The sequence below is a fragment of the Alosa alosa genome, chromosome 18, assembly GCF_017589495.1.
Source record: "Alosa alosa isolate M-15738 ecotype Scorff River chromosome 18, AALO_Geno_1.1, whole genome shotgun sequence".
NCBI classification, from domain to species: Eukaryota; Metazoa; Chordata; class Actinopteri; order Clupeiformes; family Clupeidae; genus Alosa; species Alosa alosa.
In genome coordinates this window covers 7,535,941-7,546,529 of record NC_063206.1, presented here as the reverse complement: position 1 = coordinate 7,546,529, position 10,589 = coordinate 7,535,941, and the positions used below count along the sequence as shown (strand labels likewise).

Genomic DNA, 10,589 nt, shown 5'->3' with positions numbered 1-10,589 from the left:
GTGACTTGGGGTTCAATTGGGGTTAAATCAGGACAATGGAGTGATTGATTCCAACTCCGACGATGCCAACTGCACCACAATGAAACTGCACGTATGCAACAGGCTGTCGGCTGAATCTCAATAGATACTGTGGGAAATTCTGACAGTCATGCAGTGGATGCTCACTGGCTCCCTCTGGCTGTGATGTGAAGTGCAACTGTAGTGGTGGTGTGTTTTGTTGTTGTAAGAACATTACACCTGCCCAGTCTTTTCCCTATTAATTAATTCTCTGTGTACAAGCCATAATTAGTGTGGCTGTACAGTTGCTGTAAAACTCAGGTGGTGTAAAGCTATTTGAGTAGAAAAAGCAAGCGCACACCGAAAGTGTCCTATAGGAGTTTTTTTGAGGTGCTGGTCACGGCATACATAATATTCTGAACAGAAGGAGGCCGCACACTCTAGCAGCTCATATGCCAATAGTTTAAGGTTGATAGTGTAAAGCTAATTAACAGTTTGGAGACATTGCAATTATTGCTGATTAATTAAAATAGTGGATACAGCCTGTTGCATTGGCCCATTTTGCTTCTTTTTTTTTCAGGTAGACTATTCTAAATCCTCCTGTCGAAATGGTAGGTTGCAGATTCATTGCTAACTTTCAACGACGTGAAATGGAACCAACTCAAATATTGTTGTAACAACTAACCCACCCAGGAGCGCCTGACGGTAAATCTGCAGAAGAAGCAGAGTGGTGGACATTAAAACCGTTTTAATGGTGTAAAGGTTTCCTGCTGATAAATTTAGTGGATGATAGCTTGGCCACGACCACCTAGATCTCCTTTCAGGGAGGTGTCTAGCCTTGTGAATCTTGACTACATTTTGGTACGATCCTCTTTGGCAAAGAGTTTGGCCTGGCTTCATTGGCAAACGTCTTCTTCCTGGTGGGTGGACACTGAACAGTTGTATGAAGTTTAAAATCATTGGAGTTCCTTTGAACCAATCACTAACAACCGGCGTTTTGACATACAGGGAAGTTTCTCCAAAGATTATAGGCTACCTATGGCCGAATTACAGCCGTGGCGATATCCCCACTCCCACTCGTGTCATATTGTTTAAGTAATAAACACATTTTATTAAGAAAGGGTAGTTTTGTTTTGTTTTTATCTGACAAATAAAACTGCCAATGTGTATCATGTTTGGTGGAGTCTATGACAGTAGCAGATGGAAGACTGTTCTTGGGCTGAGTTATGGTATGAGGAGTATCCACAATGAAGTCATGTATGTGTCTAGGTCTGTGTGTTCAATCATGGAGCAATGGCTTCATACTGCTTCAACTCTCCACAACTGGATAATGCATTATAAGGATGAGACTGAACTATTCTGAATTTATTTAAATTCAATTCAATTTAATTCAATATGGCTGTACAATCCTTCACATCCTTCTGTACTTACAATACATACATAGAAAACAAAAAGACGGCTCTGCAGATCAGGGGACTTTTATCTGAATTCACATCATTGTTCACTGTCATTTCTGAATGCTAACAAATTGGTGTTCCATTCTCCAACCCTGGTGGTCACATAAGTAATTGAAGGGGAACAAATATGATTTGAAAGTTATGATTTGTCACATTTGTCACAATGTGTTTTTTGTTTTGTTTTTATTTTCATAGCATTCAAATGTCCTGGGGGGTATTCCAAGTATGTGGTTTAGTTATAAACCTGGGTAAGTTAAATCAGAGTAAGTGGTAATCCTCCAACAACAACAAGAGCCCTATGGCATTGTTTTGTTAAGCAAATGTAGCCATACAGCTCTTCTATTAGGAGGTTTACCACCTACTCTGAGTTAACTTACCCAGGTTTGTCACTAAACCATGTACTTGGCATACCCCCCTGATGTCCTCAGTAGGCTATTTATTCATATACGTTTTTATTCCTCTGAACTCTACATGTACACACATGCAGTTGCTGTGATTTAACAGCAGGTGGAACCAAATGTGACTCCATGTGTTCTGCATGCACACACAAACACGCACACACACACACACACACACACACACACACACACACACACACACACACACACACAATAATATAACAATATAACAAACACACAATAAACACATGTACACACATACAGACAAACAAACACTAGTTGCAATGCCTAAATGTGCCTTTAGTGCAGTAAGACTGCATTACTGTTGTTTTTGCTGATTTCACCAAAGAAACAAACAAACATGCTATGATAGCTGACCTCCTGGTGTCATCGACAGACCACACTTGATCAGGAAACACATCTTTTGTAAGACATGGATAGATTGACATGAATGGATGAATTGGAATTGTATGACATGATTTTAACCAACATGCTATTTTTATGTTTGACAAACGGCAGGTCAGATTTAGGATGAGAAATGAAAAGGTTTGGAATAGCCAAGTTTTTCCAACCAAAGAAAAAAGGGGGAACTGGACACAGGTGGAGAAGACAGGGAGAGAAACCAAGAGACTGGAAATAAGATAGAGAAACAAAAAGAGGAAAGGACAGGCAAGTTAGAATTGCATTAAAATCTTGTTTCAATCCAGATAACCTACATCTATTGATGACTAAATTTGTCCATATTCCCTCAAAACTCACTAGATGACATCATTTGAGGGGTCATTTTTTTCAAAATGTTCTCTTGTGGAGCATACCCCCAAACCCTCCTAAAATTGCTTTTTGACACTGTACAATTTAAGTACAGACCACACAGACTGTAGATAGTGATTGCACACAGAAAGGAAATAGGTTCACAATGCATTAATATTTTGTAACGTGTTATGTATTTCAAAATGAATCACGGCGATTAACGCTCATTTTGACAGCCCTATTTATTTTTTAACACCATATTGCCAGGTGCTTATCCTGTTAATCACAGGCTGTAATTTAAGGTGTTCCCAAAAATTTTTCTCTTTCTCTCTGTCATTGTGACTTCTTGTCAGCAGCTCGACCAACAGATATTCAGCCTCTGCTGAAGCTAAGCAGGTGTGGGCTTGCTTAGTACTTGGGTGGGAGACCTACTTGGAAAATAAGTTGCTGCTGGAAGTGGTGTTGGTAGGTGGCCAGTAGATGGCACTACTCCCTCTGGCCAAAAAAAACGAAAAAAAAAAAAAAACGTCCAAGGGAGAGACGTTAAACCAAGGTCCTGACTCACTGTGGTCATTAAAGATCCCATGGCACTTATCCCAAAAGAGTAGAGGGTTCCCTGATGTCCTGGTTAAATTCCCAACCTGGCTCACTCAATGGCCCCCTAATCATCCCTCAGTGCAATTGGCTCATTCAGTCCCCACTCTCCACCTTAAGCTGATGTGTGGTGAGTGTTCTGGCGCATAGTGGGAGCCACACATTGGTGGTGGATAATGAGGTCCCCCCTTCACTGCGAAGCACTTTGAGTGTTGAGAAAAGCGCTATATTAATGTAACTTGTAGATTCAAGATTCAAAGTGTTTATTGTCATATACAGCAAGGAAAACAAGTTTTCTCTGTGCAATGAAATTCTTTCATTGCTGTCCACACTGATGCTGAGTTATATATGAAAGAGTAGAAATACATACAATAAATACAATACAATAAGTAATAAGAGCAATGGCAAAAGTATCAAAGTATCTGATATGTACAAAAAGTGTCGGATGTGCATGTGCAATGAATGAATGTTGTGCAAAATGCAGGTGGGTGCAGTGGGGGTGGGTGTAAAAGTACAAAAAGTACATTGTCAGGGCATGGGTTTCTTGTCAACTGTTCAGGAGTCTGATCACAGAGGGGAAGGAAGAGTTTGTTTGTTCTTTTACAGGTGTTTTCACAGCTCCAGTCTGAGAGAAAGTGGAATAGAACATTATATCCAATATTCCAATATGTGGTTTAATGTTCTGCATTTCTCAATAGTGGGTCACTTTGATACTAAAAGTATGATTCTATGTAATGACTGTATGATATCTGTACTGTCCCTGTGTATATCTGTGTGTGACTGTATTTAGAGATAAGCAGGAATATTATGACTTTGCAGTGTTTCACTGTTCTGCATGGCTGCGTCAGTAGCTATCTGCTCCGGATTGCCAGGTTGCCACTAATCAGAGCCTGATTCAGTGTAGTCCACGTGAGATGGGATGACCAACGCCATCTCCCGTCAGCCTGGAAGGATACTTAAACCCTAACTATTTCCTTGTCTAGTTAGAGCAGCTGATGGATCTTTAGGTGAAGTCATGCTGTCTCTCCCTTGATGCGCATCATTGTAAATAAACTCTGTTCCTGATTTTTCATACTATTGGTCTGACTGGGTCTCTATTAAATCTATGGTATCAAAATTACCATCAAGTCAGAGGGGTTTACCACTTTGTTTTGTTTGTATATGGCGCTGGTCATGCATCTAGACCTACAGGAGATTCTCTTTATAAAACTGGAGAGCATGTTGTCCTTGCCTGCAGTCATCAGCGGCTTTGAAGAAGGATCTGATGGAGTCTCTCTACTGCTGGAGGTGGGAGATGTCGTCTATGTAAAGTTGTGGCGTCACTACATGACTGCAAGAAGTCACTAAATTCTCTTAACTTAATATACAGTACTCCTTTGTGCCAAATTTTGGCCATATATTAAGCCTCTCTCTGATGGCAAGAGTGACCATATCTTGCATTCAACTTAACCCACGCTGGTATAGGCCTGATCATCTTTTCTGTAAAAGCTGCCTTCCAGAGCAGATTTTGCATCGCCATTAATATATTTTTGTAAATGGAACAGTCTCTCTCTGTATAAGAGCCTTGAAGCTTACTTCATTTAATAAACTTAAGTGGGTCCCCAGAGAATATGGAGGGCTCTGGAACAGCAAGTCATGTTAAAGACATTACAGTTGTATCACCGTGTGCTTGACAACCTTGCACTTTTAACCTTAGGCTCTTGCAGACATAATTTATTATTGACAGGTGGACTGGAATCCATTATATCACTGCATGCTTGACTACATTGCAAACTTTTGGCTTTTGACTCTTCCTAGTTTGGCTTCCATAACCTTGATGTCTCTATGGTTTTCAAGCTTTTTCAGTTGTTGCCGTTGTATCTCAATTTCTTCTCCCATTTCAGTTTCCGCTTTTCTTGCTGCCAATTTTGCGGCAATCTCTGCCCTTCTAATGAAAATGTTTCCTGACTCCGATAAAGGGTTAGAGTGATGACAAACAACTGTGGCTCTAGAAACCGTAGATCCGAATATTCTTTCACACAAACATACGGGTATTTGTGGGTGTCTGAGGGCGTTTTGGGGAGGTAACCAGGTACTCCATGCTGTTGGAGGTGCAAACAAGCACTGCATCGCCTTTGAGATCACATAGTAAGGAGCTGGCTCAAGGGTTAGACCAGGGGTGTCAAACATAAGGCCCGGGGGCCAGATCAGGCCCACCAGCAGGTTTCATACGGCCCCCAACATGTTTTGGGTAGGAAGGGAAAATTAGAAAGAAAAGATATTCACATGCAGCTATCTTCAATAATTTATAATGAGCAATGTATGTGATAAATTGATTAAACCTAGCACTGACATGGAAGTAGGGTGTTTCAAGAGAGAAAGAGATGGATATGATGTCAGTAATGTAGATGATTTGTACTTGTTTGCTCATAAGTGGGTATAGTGAAGGAGTATATCATCAAACAACAATCTGATACCAATGCACAGAAAAGAAAATGACCTTGACGGCCCCCATGAGGTCTCATTCCAACAAATCCAGCCCACTGCCTAATATGAGTTTGACACCACACCCCTGGGTAAGACTATAAAAGTATTTTGTCGATTTTAGTTGTATAATGAAAGCACAGTTTTTATAGCTATCCATGTGTGTTCACTTCTGGCTCCTTGGTTATCAATTTGGTAACTATAACAGGCTATGTGACATCTTTAGAATACTAAAAATATTGAGGTGTCAAATGTTGAGTTACTCCAGTCTAGATTAATCACTCCTATGATGTATTGAGAATGAGGAGATATGTCATGGTAGCTTGCTGTCACGTGGCGATTTGGGAGGTTTCAGAGCTTGTCCGCTATGTTGTCATCCCATGCTATCGGTTGCCATGGACGACAGCGACACAAAGACAGTAACACATACAGTAGCAGGAAAGACGGCTGGAAAAGTTATCATTGCGTTTAAACTGAGAAATTAGACATTAACTCCATAAGAAATTAACTAGAAATTAACTCCATAGAAGTCGTCGATTTCCTTCTTCTTTTTAAACCCAAAGTGCTCCCACACATCTGCTTTTAAGCATGAAGGTGCTGGATTTATATTCACCACCATTTTCTTGAATCTCCTCGCTCCGACTCCTAAACAGGAAGAGGTAGACGTTTAGCGACTGGCTGACCAAATCGCTCTTCCTGCAACGCGAACGAGGATAAACACGGGGGATTTGAATGGGACTTGTATTGAAACTCGCGGCTTACAAATCGATACTTCCTTGAGAAAAAATATCAATTTATATCTCAGAATCGAAAAAATTCAGCCTTACTTCATTGTATATTGTACCTTGCCTGTGCTTTTTGAGGTGTCCATGAACATATCAACCTTGACAGGGACATCAATGGCCGCACAACTGAATTTTGCACTACCCTACTGCACAACGAGCAATTGCACTACTCTATCCCACCCATGGTGTTCTGTTTTTTTTTTTTTTTTACAAATGTGAATACTGTAACTTATACATAGCTATATCCTACTTAGGGTGGCCATCCGTCCGTATTTTGTCCGGACAGAGAGAGTGTGTCCTGTCCTCCTTGGACATTTGTCCGTATTTCGTCCGGACAGAGAGAGTGTGTCCTGTCCTCTTTGGACATTTGTCCGGATTTTTGGCATGAGTGGCCATCTGTCCTAGCCTGACGAGCCAGACCCACATGTAGGGTCTGGAATCTTACCATTGGCACTGCTCAATCCGAGGGGCGGGATAAACGGTTGTTTTTCAAATGTCCTCTGCACGCAATAGGATAGTGCTACAACTCATGAGTCCATGCATTTTCCCACCAGCGGAGCTAGTTGGCTAGTTGATCAAACTTTTGCCAATTTAAAAAAGGCTTAACTCGAGTCGCGATTCAAAGACTGCTGTTCGATAGGAGCAGCAGCCATCTTCTTTGTTTTCAAGTAGCAGGAAATTCACACGGAACCGTCGCCTACTCTACACCATGTGATTACTCTGATAGAAGTTTAATTTTTCCAGCTTGCAAGCCAACGGAGAGTTGACTACCCTGGCTGCAAATTACATTTGCTGCTAGTAGTTATTATCATGAACAAACTGTCAAAAATAAGCCCCGCCCCCTGAAACGTCATAAATCATGTGATGACCACGCCTCCTTTTTATGCAAATTAGCCATGTGGTTGTCACCACGTGTTGTTTGTTATTGTTATTGTTTTGTGAGTCGTGTGACAGTCATGTGACTGGTGTCAAACCCCTGGGCAGCCATATTGGATGTAAAGTCATGTGACAGTCATGTGTCTGGTGTCAAACAATGCCACGCCCCCTTGGCATCCATATTGGATGTAGTGTCATGTGACAGTCATGTGACTGATGTCAAACCCCTGGGCGGCCATAATGGGGGATCAGATAAACTTTGTAAGAGTTGTATATGTTTAGTGGTAAATGGGTGTAAATACAAAATGTGCTGCTAGGATGGCCGAGTGGTTAAGGCGTTGGACTTAAGATCAAATGGATGTTTGTGTCCTCGTGGGTTCGACCCCCACTCCTAGCAACTATATTAATGGCTGAGAGTAGTATGAAGTTTACTTTTATTTTTTGATAAGTCCTAGAGATGTTGAGAGATATGGATTAAAAAATAATTAAAAAAAAAAAAAGTTTAAATTGGTTACCATTTCGCTAGGCGCTTTGGTTAAAAAGGTGTCAGCCAAATCCCATGTACTGTAATTTTATAACTAGAATCATGGGGGTGTGTGTGTGTGTGTGTGTGTGACCAAATGGGTCTATGCCTGGAGGAGGTGTTGGGCCCGGGCATGTCACTGTGTGTGATGTTTGAAGCCCCTTTCATGTGTCTTATCATATAGTTGGCTAGCCGGAGTCATACTGTTTAACTGATTACAAACACAGTGGTTAATTATGTATGTATGTATTGGGGGTCTAAGAAGCCCCCACACTTTGTAGAGGTGGTGTTGTGCCCAGACATGTCTCTGAGTTTATTGTTTGAAGCCCCTTACATGTGGCTCATCAAACAACAGGCTAGCCGGAGACGTACTGCTTAACTGATTACAAACACAGTGGTTAATTATGTATGTATGTATTGGGGGTCTATGAACCCCCTCACTTTGTAGAGGAGGTGTTGGGTCAGGATATGTCTCTGAGTGTATTGTTTGAGACCCCTATCATATGACTTGATATAGGCTGGACTATTCCATGATGCTGTGTAGCGACTGTCCATAGCAGGCTGTACAATATCCTTCCAAGAGTCCCTAAACATCACCCAATCTGCATCACAAAATGAAATGTGCGCCATGTCGTCTGAAAACGCCAAATCCGGAGATGTCAAAGCGTATAGCTTCACACTGCAATCTTCCTTGTCAAAAACATAGCCTCCTATGCGCCCATCGTTCAACAACCATTGGTATTTCACGCCATCATTAGGTTTACTCAGAAAATTAACAAAAGTTTCAGGTCTCCTCCTTTGCGGTGCATAAGTCATTTCAGGATTCGATAGCTTAGCGCTAACAGGCGTGAGTGTAATCCGTCTCTTTGATTTTGCCGATTCAATCATGTCAGCCATGGTAAGTTCTGTTCAAAATCACTGCTAACAATGATAGCTATACATCACCCACAGCTTTTATAATCTCAATCCTAGAGACATGCCGGGGCAAAACACACCCACTACAAAAGGGTTTATAGATAACCAGGTGTCTGCATACAGACGTCACTACTCATAAACAGATCTTTTACAATGTTATCAGCACTAGTGTACGTAGGTAGTAGGCAGACCCCCCACATGAAAGGGGGCTCAAACAACACACTCAGAGACATGCCCGGACAAAGCCGTGGCCTACTGGTTAGCACTTGTAACTTATAGCTAACACATTTTTTCAACCAGAACCTCTAACAACATGCTAAACAGGTCAACGGCTATGCTCCCAGAGGAAACTTTTGCTTCTCATTTGTATCCCTTCTGTTGCTAAGGAGGCTAAATGGTGATTCTCTTTTAAGGATCATTTAAGTATTACTTTTGTCACAATTATTTCTCCTAATTTTGAGAAATAAAACAAGCAAAAGATGAGACACATAGCAATAAGACAAGTAGGAGTCACATAAGAGATATTAGTTTGAGAAGCAGGAGAAGTACAGGAGATCTCATATGTTTGAGTGTAGTCTCACTTACAACTTGTTTCTCCTTAGGAGAAATAATAGAGCAGATGGAGTCACATAAGAGATATTAGTTTGAGAAGCAGGAGAAATACGGGAGATCTCTTATATGTTTGAGTGTAGTCTCATTTACAACTTGTTTCTCCTTAGGAGAAATAAGAGCAAATGAGGAGACATTGCAATGAGAAACTGTTGAGAAGTAGGAGTTACAATTGAGATATCAGTTTGAGGGTCAAAAAAATAGGGCACTCCATAGCATTTCAAATTTTTATTTTATAAAACAAAGCAAAACAGTTGTACTTTTTAAAATGGACTTTAAGCAATGGGAGCTTGTACAGTTGCACTTTAAAATGGACTTCAAGCAATGGAAGCATGTTAATGCCTTGATATGTTCTTTTTAAAGATTGTGTATTCTTATTTTTTTTTTTTGTGTGTGTGAGTGTGTATGTGAGTATTATTTTTAAAAGCTGCACAAGCAAATTGCATTGTACGGACCAACTGCACAATGACAATTTAAGTCTATCTATAAATCATACAATATAGAGGAATGAACTAATAAACAATAACATAAACAAACTGAACTTGTGCCAAAGCGTGCCATACTGTGTACAATGGTGGATGAAAGCGTGGGCTGGTCAATCTGCGTATTTTATCCTGGTGGTGGAACCAACCAAAGGGAGGAGGGAGAGAAGAGCAGAAAATAGAACATTGTTAGTTTGTGAGCCACTAAAAAAATACAAAGTAAGACATTTGTTTGACCGTCTGCTTTCATAACTGTGGGAATTTTGATACAGCACAAAGATCAGACACACCTTATTAATCACTTAAACACAGAATGGGGGATGTGATAGCTACCACTCACATTTGCTATATGTTGCCCAATTGAAAAACAGATTGTATTGATATATTTGTCAAGCTTAAACAAGTGTGTTGAATTCCCTCACCTCATCTAGTGAGTAAACTGTATTGTCAGACTAGGATTAACCCCTATCCATCTTACCACTAGGCAAAACCTTGTTTTGGTTGGACAAAAGCCTATTCAGTGTAAAAAAAAATGGGCATCTGAAAATAGTTTAGTTCAGAGTCCTGATGTCAAAAAAGTAATTTTTTTTGTCATCTGGGAGCTGGCTCTATAGTCAGAACGCATAACAACTAAATGCAGCGTTGTAGGGGTGTCTTTATAAAACCATCAACTGTGCATAAGTTAAGACAACCAGAGGAATACAATAAATCATCTGTTGGAAATTGATCTTAATGCCTCA

General features: G+C 40.6%; 1 non-coding gene across 1 annotated transcript; it reads left to right on the top strand.

Annotated features, from left to right (window-relative positions):
• Nucleotides 1-7,632: 7,632 nt before the first annotated feature.
• trnal-uaa lies at nucleotides 7,633-7,717 on the top strand. Its single transcript has one exon. It is a non-coding gene; the product is annotated as a tRNA-Leu (tRNA).
• The last annotated feature ends 2,872 nt before the right edge of the window (nucleotides 7,718-10,589 follow it).